General features: G+C 41.5%; 2 pseudogenes; both read left to right on the forward strand.

Annotated features, from left to right (window-relative positions):
• The first annotated feature begins 3,063 nt into the window (after positions 1-3,063).
• On the forward strand, positions 3,064-10,010 carry LOC147438177 (uncharacterized; annotated as a pseudogene).
• Positions 10,011-10,047: 37 nt separating this feature from the next.
• On the forward strand, positions 10,048-10,863 carry LOC147438178 (flavonoid 3'-monooxygenase CYP75B137 pseudogene; annotated as a pseudogene).
• Positions 10,864-11,892: the final 1,029 nt, after the last annotated feature.

The following is an 11,892-nucleotide window of genomic DNA, read 5'->3' on the forward strand; positions in this document are numbered from 1 at the left end:
AAAGATTGCACATAAGAGGTGAGCAAGAGAAGTCCATTGTTATCCCAAGATTTTGATTATAGCATTAGCCACCAAATTGTAGAAGAAATGTGGTTACATAGCTTATTCTCATCAAAGTGGGTAGTATGTGTCAAACTTTTTTTTTAAAACCCATGTAGGTTTATTAGCATCTTCTGAATTCTGTTCTAGGCCACCTTTCCTCTTCAGCTTCACTTTGCTTACAAAGGGCTAGGAGAGGGATGTCATCACCGACATCTTGCACATTCTACTCGCTTGCAGTCCTCATAGCTTCCTCTTGCACACTCCTGACTGTTTACTCTCAAGCACGCAAATCAGTTGCAGCACACGCCTCGGTTTGCCATGAATGATCACGATGAAGTCATCATCGTCATTCCTTCTAAACTTTTTATAGCACCCTTGAGCAAGTTCGCTTGCTACGGTGTCACATATATCCCTTTATGTATTCTATCGAGCTCATCCAAGTCATCATTACAAGTTTCTCTTCTTTAATCCTTTGCTTGACATGATTCTTGTACTTTGTGTTTCCCACATCATTAATTCCTATGTATTCCTTTCAAACATTAATTATCTTTTCAAATTGCTAGTAAAAATGCAAAATTAGATTGTCAACACAAGACTTAGCATACTAAAATTGTTGTTATGCATGGGATGTGTGGTAGTTAACATAGTGAATATGTACAAATATACAATATGCTAGGTAGCATATCATTATGATTGCTTGTACACTTAGTATGCCAATAAACATTCCATGTACTTGGAATGCTAATAAGCATAACTGGGTATGCTAACTAGCATATTGTGTCTGCTAGCCACCATACCCACTATGCTAACTAACATATAGACTAAGCCAATTAGAAAAAAAAAACTTTCAGTCTCTCACAGTATGCCAATAAGCATACAATGTCATGACTAACATAACTGGGTATGCTAACTAGCATTAGTGTGTATGTTAACTATCATAAGTGGGTATGATAACTAGCATAAGTGGGTAACTAGCATACAAAAACTATTCTCACAAGCATACAAAGAATAACTAGCATAACCGGGTATGCTAGCCAACATACCCAATATGATAACTACCATACATACTATTCTAACAAGAATATATAGAATATCTAGCATAAATGGGTATGATAGCCAGCATACCCATTATGCTAACTAGCATACAATCTATGCTAACTAGTGGACATAGCATAATAAGCATGTATGATGACTACTATGTATGCTAACAAGCATAACTGTATGCTAACTAGCATACACATTAGCATCTATGTTGACTAGCATAATTGGGTGTGCTAGCTAGCATACAGAGTACCATGTATGCTAACTAGCATACAAAATAGCATTTATGCTAACCAACATAAGTAAGTAAGCTAAAAATCATAAGTGGATATGCTAACTAAACACATTATGCTAGCCACCATACCCCTATGCTAACTAGCATACAAACTCTACTAGCTAGCATACATACTCTGTTAACTAGCATACATAACATAATTAGGTTGTATGCTGACTAGCATACACAGAAGCATGTCACAATTGACGACTTTTAGAGGGTGTTCTAGATAAGTGATATTGGATAGCCAGTGTAGGTGATATGTCATATGATGGGTGGTTCCCGTATCAAGTAGCCAGATAATGGGATATGAAGTAGCTATAGTGGTGGCATATAGTTGCAAAGGATAAGATGGGCTATCATAAGTAGATATGTCAGCATAATGAGCTTGACCATAAATAGAAGGAGATGGCTGGCCATGGCGTGTCCCCCCTTAAGGATAAGAAGAATATAGATAAGGGTGAGAGATAGGGCGATTACCTTGATTGCATGGTTGCCGACAGTCCTTTGTGAGGTGTCCAAAGCGATTACAGTTGGTGCATTGCTTTATATTTTGGTGACTATGGTGGATTTGAAATTGCAACTTTCTTCCAAAATTATTGTGTTGTCGAGGAGGGCCCGGATTTTGGGGCTTCTTGCCATTGTAAGGGCGTGAGTTTCTTGTCATAGTGACAAGTGCTGTAGACTTCTGCGAGTTTCTAGTGTGGTTGCAAAGTGTTTCCTCCTGATGGATCTTGGCTACAATATTTTGTAGCTGCAAGTTAGAAGTGGTGGCTTGTGTAGTGATAAAGGCTCTCCATGATGCAGGTAGAGAAGCCAATAAGAGCATACTTTGAAGCTCTTCAGGGATGGCAAGCCCTGAGATAAGTACTTCATCTAGAAGTATTTGCCACGTCTCCAAAAACTTGGAAGATGAATGATCCTCTTGCATGGTACTATTTACCAATTTCTTGATCAGGGAAACTTGGTAGTTGAGGTCAGTGTGCTCATAGTTCTTCTCGAAGAACTTCCAAATGGTGCTAGCAGTAGTTAGCTTTTTCACCATTTGGACTTGCTGATCTTGGCAATGGAGGATGAGCTTTATCTTGGCACTATTGTTTCTACTATGCCAAGTGTTGTAGGTGTTCATGAAGTATGTTGAATCTTTGTCTTTGGGGTGGTCAGGTTGCTCTTTGACTCCTGATGTGACGTTCGACAGTTGTAGTTGCGTGAGGTAGAGTTCCATCCAAATCTTCCACACTTGGTAGCTTTTGCCATTAATCTTGTCGATAATGTAGCAGGGCTTGTAGGTGGATGCGGAAGATGAGGAAGCTAACTCAACCATCTTTCGAGGTTCCGGATTCCTTGAAAAGAATGGAGATTGAGGCTTCGAGTGTGGGCTAAAGAGGATGGAATGCTCTTAGCGCTAATTAGAAAAACTAATGTTAATTTCTATCGCTCTGAACACATGTGAGAACTTAGAGATTAACTTAAATGTGATTAATATCACTATTAATTAATTTGTTAATGTCAAGAAATAAGAGAGTGCAAGATAGAAATAGAGCAATGATAATAGATTGCACTTGAATGGAGAAAGAACACCTTGTTGCAAATGATCTTATGGGCTTTATATACAAGTTGAGAGAGTGAGGAATATCCATCACATGTGAATTATAGGTAGGTGGGAATAGATACATGTTTGAAACTTACATAGGTGGAAGGAGTCCATGTGGGAAATAGGTGTAAGGAGCTTTGGAAATAGAGGTAGGTGGAAAGAAGTCCACACTTAGTAAAATAATAAGTTACTTTAATAGGCGGCCGGCACTGCTCGCCATGCATCATTGCCAAAATGACCATTGGATGGAGCCTATGCATGGCAGGTGTCGCGCCATGCCACCGACCTCATCAGTCAGGTGATGCAGCTGGTGGGGGACTTTATACCTTGGATGGATTGTCTGAACTTGCAGGGCTACAAAAGGCGCATGAAAGCGGTGGCGGAGCCGTTGGACTGCCTTCTACAGGAGGTTCTTGATGAGCAGCGCTCTATGCGGTGGGCAAATGAAGGCGAAATTGGGCGTAGTAGCAGCAACAACAACTCAGCCATGGCGAGATATTTGTTGGATGTGTTACTGTCTTTTCTAGAACTGATGGATGACAACGTCAAGGCAGTAACGTGGGGGGGGAGAGAGAGAGAGAGAGAGAGAGAGAGAGAGAGAGAGAGAGAGAGAGAGAGAGAGAGAGAGAGAGAGAGAGAGAGAGAGAGAGAGAGAGAGAGAGAGAGAGAGAGAGAGAGAGAGAGAGAGAGAGAGAGAGAGAGAGATCTCAATGGTGTTTGAGTTGTTTGAAAGAGAGAGAGGGGCAATAGCAAATGACGGGTCCAAATCTTTCAAAGTGGTCATTATTCATTGCCATCAATAAAAATAAAATAAAATTGTGAATAGCATGTAATGCTGCCTGGATGCCAGAAGTTTGAACCAGACCTTAAAGATCGAGTCTTGAACTCGAGCAAGAGAGAAGAAGAAGAAGAAGAAGAAGATTGTTTTAACGTCTAGGAAACTATCCTAGAGACCTTAAAGATCTATTTGATGAGGAGAGTTGAAGTCAAGACCTGATATTCAAGAGGGAAATGGCATAACCAATCTACCACACTAGGGTGATAGAAAGGTTATTCCATTTCCCTTTTTAGAGAGAGAGAGAGAGAGAGAGAGAGAGAGAGAGAGAGAGAGAGAGAGAGAGAGAGAGAGAGAGAGAGAGGGATGTTGGAATTAGGGTTGTAGAGAAACACACACAGCTTGGAGAAGACGAAGGAAGCTCAAGGCACACAATAGAGAGTGTGTTACTTAGTGTGCAATGGAAAGATGGATAGCCCTAGACTAATGGGCGTATATACAATGCACGGGGGAAAAAACCTCCTAAAGAGGGAAAAAATGCCCCAGCGGTCATAGTGTGCTCACACACATCACTACCACATGTATATGGTAACAAATCCCCCCTGGAGTGATGCGGTGAACGAGAGCTGGCACATGAGTAAAGGGAAGTGCCATGCCCTGAGGACAGGATCAGTCCACAAAGGGGAGTAAGCCCAAAGCTTTGCGGAAAGCTTCAAGCTTCTCACGAGACAATGCCTTTGTGAAAAGATCTGCAAGGTTATCCTGTGTTGGCACATAAGCCAAGCTGATCTCTCCTGCTGAGAGCCTCTCCCTGACATAGTGGTAATGCACCTCAATGTGCTTTGTGCGAGCATGAAAAACTGGGTTCCTCGCAACTGCCAATGTGCTCTCACTGTCAGTGTAGATAGTGTTGGTAGTGTCATGTCCAACACCCAAATCAGCCATAAGGCATCTGAGCCATACACACTCAACCGTAGCTGTGAAGACTGCCCTGTACTCAGCCTCACAACTCGAAGTGGCCACAGTAGGTTTCTTCTTGCTCAACCATAATATACATGAACTGCCAAGCATGAAACAAAAACCACTTGTGGACACTCGTGTGTCAAAACAACCACCCCAATCTGAGTCCGAAAAAGCATGTAAGTCTGGCGGCAATGATCCCCCCTTGGGATAAAACAAGCCAAGATGTAAAGTGCCACTAAGGTAGCGGAAAATCCTCTTGACAGCCTGCCAATGCTTAGACCTTGAGCTATGCATAAATCTGCTGACCTGTGAGACTGCAAACTGAATATCCGGCCTCGTGTTGCATACATAAATGAGGCAGCCAACATCATTTTGGTAAAGAGTGACTCAACTTCAAACCTGTTTCCATGGGAGTGGCAATAGGTTTGCAATCCTCAAGTCCAAACTTACATAGCAATGTCTCTATGTAACTTTTCTGACACAAGGAAATACCACCATCACACTGCTTAAACTGTATACCCAAATAATGATGCAACAGCCCCAAATCTTTCATCTTGAAAGTAGCATTCAAATCAGCCTTAAATTCAGCAATATGTCTCTCATTTGGTCCAGTGATCAACAAATCATCAACATAAAGAACCACAATGAGAAGTACATCACCCTCACGCTTTACATACAATGTGCTTTCTGTTGGACTGTTACAAAAGCCTTGCTTGACCAAATGAGTGTCAGCTTTCTCATACCAAGAACGAGGAGATTGCTTCAACCCATACAAAGCCTTGTTACATTTGCACACTTTGTCCTCTTGTCCTTTTATGACAAAACCGCGAGGCTGCGTTACATAAACTTCCTCAAATATGTCACCATTCAAGAAAGCAGTAACAATGTCTGATTGATGTACATCCCAACCAAAATGAGCTGCCCATGCACATAGAAAACGTACATTATTCATACAACAAGTGGGAGCAAAAGTCTCTTCATAGTCTATGCCTTTTTGCTGTGCATAACCTTTTGCAACAAGTCGAGCCTTATGGCGATCGATCTCACCATCCGGCTTGCGTTTCAACTTGTAAACCCACTTCGTACTAATGGCCTTTTTCCAGGAGGAAAATCACATAAAGTCCATGTGTCATTTTCTATAAGTGCATCATATTTTGATTGCATGGCAGCCATCCAATTTTCTGAATTCTGTGCTTCATCAAAAGATAGAGGCTCCTCAACATCATGTAAACTAGACACAGCCAAAGCATAACAATTTGATGCATAAGATGCATGGTGAGAGCCTGAACGAGTACGACTAGACAAAGGTGCATCCAATTTACTGTCACGCAAAGTGTGCACCAGCCATTTTGGCATACCTCTAGCCTGCTCATTTTCAGCCCTTTCCTCATCAAGTATATCATGTACATCTTCATCAGTAATAGGCTGATCTAAAACATTTTCAGAAACCCCCATAGGCTGTACATTTGCCTCATTGGAACTTACATTCGTATTTCCACCACTGAAAAGAGGCAACAAAGTGTCATAAATGTCCTGTGAGCTTACATTACTGTCTCTAGTACATGACAGCAAGGGCTGAACAGAATCTTCCACAAACACTACATCCCGAGAAACCAGAATACGTTTTGTTTGCGGATGATACAACCTGTAACCTTTGCTTTCAGCACTGTAACAAAAAAAAATACATTTGACAGCCTTATCATCCAATTTTTTGCGCTGCACTTGTGGCACCAAAGCATATGCCAAACAACCAAAAACACGCATGTGCTCAATAGAAGGCTTTTTATCGTGCCATGCTTCATATGGAGTAATAGACTGCAAAGCTTTCGTAGGACACCTGTTAAGTACATAAGTGGCACACATAATGGCCTCAAGCCAAAAAGAATGCGGCAAAGCTTGACTTTTGACCATACATCGTGCCATTTCCGTCAGTGACCTGTTTTTCCTCTAAGCAAAACCATTTTGCTGAGGTGTATAAGGCACTGTACATTGGTGTTTTATCCCACGACTAGCCAGAAATGCATTAAATTCATGAGACATATACTCCCCTCCTCGATTGGAACGGAGGGTGCCCATAGTACATTTCGAGACATTTTCAGCCATAGCCAGAAATTGTTTGAAGCACATAAAAACTTCGGACTTCGCTTTAAGCGGAAATACCCATGCATTCCTAGAGTAATCATCAATGAAAGTCACGAAGTACAGGTAATTGCCCAAGGACAGAGTTTGCATGGGCCCACAAACATCACTATGCACAAGCTGCAACCTGCATGTGGCCCGAATTGAACCATCCTTTGGAAATTTAGAACTCTGCATCTTACCCAAAATACATCCTTCACAAACATGTTTGACAGGTTCTTCAAGAGGCGGCAAAGAAGCAACAATATCAGATTTCTGCAAACGCAGCCAACAGGAAAAATTCAGATGACCAAAACGTGCATGCCAAAGTTTTGCATCTAAAATAGCCCTTGAATCTGCAACAACATTTTCAAAATTTTGTCCACACTTGTCATAAAAAGTGAGCTTATACAGCCCACGGCACAAAAGGCTAGATGTAACACTTTCATCACCAAAACTGAGATCATGTATTGTACATCTGTCATCCACAAATTTGACTACAAGTCCAAGTCTAGCAAGTGCGGATACAGACAAGAGATTCTTCTTGATCCCAGGTACATAAAGTGCATCAACAAGTGTGAAGGAACTGCCATTAGCAGTAGTGAGCACAATATTTCCAACTCCTTGAACTGGATAAGAGGCGTTGTTGGCATAAGTGACTGAATTCCCATGAGGGACAGACTCAAGAGAGGTAAACAATTCACGATGTGAGGTAATGTGCTTTGTAGAACCACTGTCGAAATACCACACATGTGAATCTGCAACAACTGACAAGCATGCATCATGGACAACAGGATTGTAAGTGCACTCTACCCTAAAAGCCCATTCTGCATCAACATCAGCATTACAGTCTCCTTTCACTGAAGACTCAACAATGGCTGCATTTGTAGTGGAACCAGCATTTGCAGTGGAACCACCCTCTTTCTTCTTAGCCTCTTTGGCCTTCAACTTAGGACACGACTTGATCAAGTGATCATTGGCTTTACAATAATGGCAACGCATCTTGTTTTTGCCCTTATCACTAGAATTGCCAGACGAAGTGCTGCCAGCAGAAGCATTATGAACAGAATTTTTGCCACTCTCAGCAGACCATAAGAAGTGGCTGCATTACTGTTACCATCCTTTCTTTGAGAAGCAATAAAAGCCTGTTCAACTGCACGCTGCCTAGTCCTTTTTTTTCTGGAAAGTGACTCTTGCAACAGCAATGTGCATAGCGCATCAAACTTGACAACTTCAGGATTTCCTTGGGTCATAAGTCTCCAAGTACTAGCAAAAGTCTGGTAGGAATCTGGTAAGGCATCAAGAACAGTCTGCACAAGGGAACTATCTGAAATGACTTCACCTGCAAAAATAAGCTGCTCATTGATATCCTTGACACTAGCAAGGAAAGTGTCCATATCATCTTCCTCATGCATAATCTTCGACTCGAGCTCTTTACGTAGCAAAGCAATTTTAGCCTCATTGCGGCTTGCATAAAGACCTGCTAAAATATCCCAAGCCTGTTTTGCAGATTTTGCTGAACGGATGTGAGGAACAATGGTGCGCTTCAAAGACAACGCAATCAATGCATGAGCCTGCACATCCTTAACATCCCAACGAGCTTGTTCTGCCGTAGGTAAAACAACTCTAACAGCTGCAATCCTTGCAGCAAGACCTGCAACATCCTCAACATCGCCTACATCCTCAGAACCAAGACGTACATCAATGCCCTACACAATGTTCCAGACACCCTTTGACACAAGAACATGTTGCATCATATAAGCCCGCATAGGGTAGTTGTCCCCATCCAACCTGTCCTCAACAGCAAACATCTTGAACACATCTGTGTTGTTGTTGTCAGCCATGGTAAATGCTGCACCTGATGTGAAAACTGCCCGAGAATAGGAGAAACGGAGCGGGAACAACCTGTGCTATATAGCACAAACCGTAGAAGACTATAAGGCACCTGCTATGCAGAAAACAGCACTGACAAAAATTCTGCACAAAATGACGAAATAGCCTGTGCAGTACTGCCTGTAGTGGAAACGGAGGCCGAAATGAGCCCAAATCAAAATTCTGAGCAGACCAAGCTCTTCGAGCTTGCTCAAAATTTTTGTCGACCTACGAACGCTCGCCACAGCTCACTGAAATCGGAGAAAGTGAGCAGGCGTGTGCTGGAGCAGCTGGCGACTAAGCCCAGGAGGACGTGACCTGCTCTGATACCAATTGTTGGAATTAGGGTTGCAGAGAAACACACACACCTTGGAGAAGACGAAGGAAGCTCAAGGCACACAATAGAGAGTGTGTTACTTAGTGTGCAATGGAAAGATGGATAGCCCTAGAGTGATGGGCGTATATACAATGCACGGGGGAAAAAACCTCCTAAAGAGGGAAAAAATGCCCCGACGGTCCTAGTCTGTTCACACACATCACTACCACATGTATATGGTAACAAGGGACAAGGTTGCTCTTTGCCAGGCATTTTACTTGTTTTGAGGTCTTTTGCCCGTTTTTTACGGGTGAAAATGTGAGCTACCCTTCAAAAAAGATACTAAAATGCCAAGAATTTCATGAAATTTGCGAAATTTGAAGGACAAGGGTGTCTATCAAAAATCAATGTTGCACCATGGGGGGAATCTAGATTCTAGAAACCAAAAGTTATTTTCTACAAATTGAATTTATAATATGTATATATGGCATTGAAAAATGTAGTGGGCACCATCGATGTTGCTCAACCATGAATGGACTTCGGTGTATTTTTCATCAACTAGAATTGAAACATCCTAGCTAGATTCTTTTTGGCTTGCTGTGTCAATGCAAGCCATGGAAGGCCTATGTAATGCATCTAATAGGACTCTCTTCCTTCTTTTTGCTTAAAGCTCTCTCTCTCTCTCTCTCTCTCTCTCTCTCTCTCTCTCTCTCTCTCTCTCTCTCTCTCTCTCTCTCTCTCTCTCTCTCTCTCTCTCTCTCTCTCTCTCTCTCTCTCTCTCTCTCTCTCTCTCTCTCTCTCTCTCCTCTTTTGGCCCTAAAAGATCTCTCTCCCTCCCTCCCTCCACACACACACACACATGGTAGCAACCCTTGCGAGTTTCTCACAAGTTCTTAATTTTGTTTGTTCTTTTTCTAATATATTTTGTACCATTCCTAAAAGAACTTCCAAGCTTCCCTTAAATGAGACAGCAACGAATACATGGCGCATTAGTGTAAAATGGACAAATTTCTAAAAGGGAAGGAATGATTCCACAATCAAGGATTACCTCAATGACATTGCTAATCAACACACTCAATACACTCAGCCCATTGTTTTTGAAGAGTTACCTATATAGCCTTGAAGATTTTTGTAAGGAACTTTATTTACAAATGCCATATATACCAACCCCATCAAATTAGTGAAACTGCAAAATAAAGTATGACTCATATGCTTCTAAATCACTTTTTTTCTTATCAATTCTTGCAGTGCATGTTTTTGGGAGGTACAAAACTACATCCATCAAAATTGAATGGACACTTGCAGAGGTTCTTGCCAATCCTCTTGCATTAAAATCTCTCCAAAATGAGCTTGATATGGTAGTGGGAAGGACAAGGTTAGTGCAAGAAGGGGATCTAGATAACTTGCCTTACCTTCAAGCAGTAGTAAAGGAGACCATGTGACTACACTCTGTAGCTCCCTTCCTTTTCCCATAGCAATCCAGTCAAGCATGCAAAGTGGGTGAATACAAGATACCAACGTGTGTCATCAATGTGTGGGCCATTGGTAGAAACCCAAATGTATGGGATAGTCCATTACAATTTCATCCAAACCATTTCATGGAAAAGTGGAGTTACTCACATGTGAATGTGTATGGGCGCCACTTTGAATTGATCCCCTTCTGCTTTGGTAAGAGAAAATTCCCTGCTCTTCCTCTTGGCCTTCTAAGTGTTCACATTTTTATCGCTAGTCTCGTACAAGCCTTTGATTGGCAACTCCCACCCACTTCTCCCATTGTGGATCTTGATGAGAAATTTGGGGTGAGCCATATTTTGGATTTCCCATTATGTATCACACCTTCACCACGAATTGATGGATTTGAATGTTAGATAGCAGCTCTAGAAATCTTCTGAGAGTTTTGTTCATACTTTATGCTTTTATACCCACAAAACCTTTCAAAATTGTCCACTGCAGAGGCTTGAAAGGGTGAAATAAGAAGGATGTTTAAAACTTTTGAAGCTTATGTAAAAATATAGGATAATACATTTTATCTATGCATTTCTTTTTTGCCATACTCACAATTGCGAGTGGAAGTGCGGTATTAACTCACAAAAGAATGTACATTAAGTCTCAAGCACGGTTAGTGCCTTGAGAATCCAGAGTTACAAGAGTGTGAATATAGGGCGAGATTAGGTTGGGTTTCCACTCACAACTAGACTTTATGAATATCTAACATTTGACAAGTGCTAGCTTCCATTCTTCAAAGACTTTGTGCTTTCCCATAGATAGTATCCACTCTATGATTTCTTGAATGTTTTCTTTGAATTTTACTGCTATGGGTTTCCTTTCAAAGACTCCTAGATTCCTGGCTTTACTTCGAGCGGATCACCCTCCAAAAGACTTTTGTATTATATGTTCTCCCATAAAGAGAGACTTGGTACAATCATACATTCTCTGTGCTCGTTGAGACCTTGTTGATTCCATGAATATAGAAAGCTTCATCCATCAAGATTATGCCCCAAACAACAATGCAATAACATAAACTTGTCCCCGATCTCAATTCCAAGACGTCAAACACCTTCAAAGGTGAAGAGAGTTGGCAAGGAGTGAGAAAAGTGAAGAGGAAGAAGATGTAGCATATAAGAAAGAAGTATTCTCCTTACCATACATTACTCTTAGATCTTAGCTTAGCATATTAATATAGATGGTAGAGAAGACGAGCTTGCCATTGAAGCCTAACTCTTGCTTGGATTTGCATTCCATAGTCAAGAGGTGTTCGCGTAGGCTCTCTACATCTCAAACTTGGAGATGGAGATGGAGTTCTTTCTCAACACATGAGTTGTGTGAGTGTATGTGATTGAGTATGCAAAGAATGAGAGCCTCCTCTTGCCTTGATTGACCCCTCTCTCTCCTAACTC

The sequence above is a fragment of the Adiantum capillus-veneris genome, chromosome 17 (assembly GCF_014529385.1).
Source record: "Adiantum capillus-veneris isolate H3 chromosome 17, ASM1452938v2, whole genome shotgun sequence".
In the NCBI taxonomy this organism is placed as follows: domain Eukaryota; kingdom Viridiplantae; phylum Streptophyta; class Polypodiopsida; order Polypodiales; family Pteridaceae; genus Adiantum; species Adiantum capillus-veneris.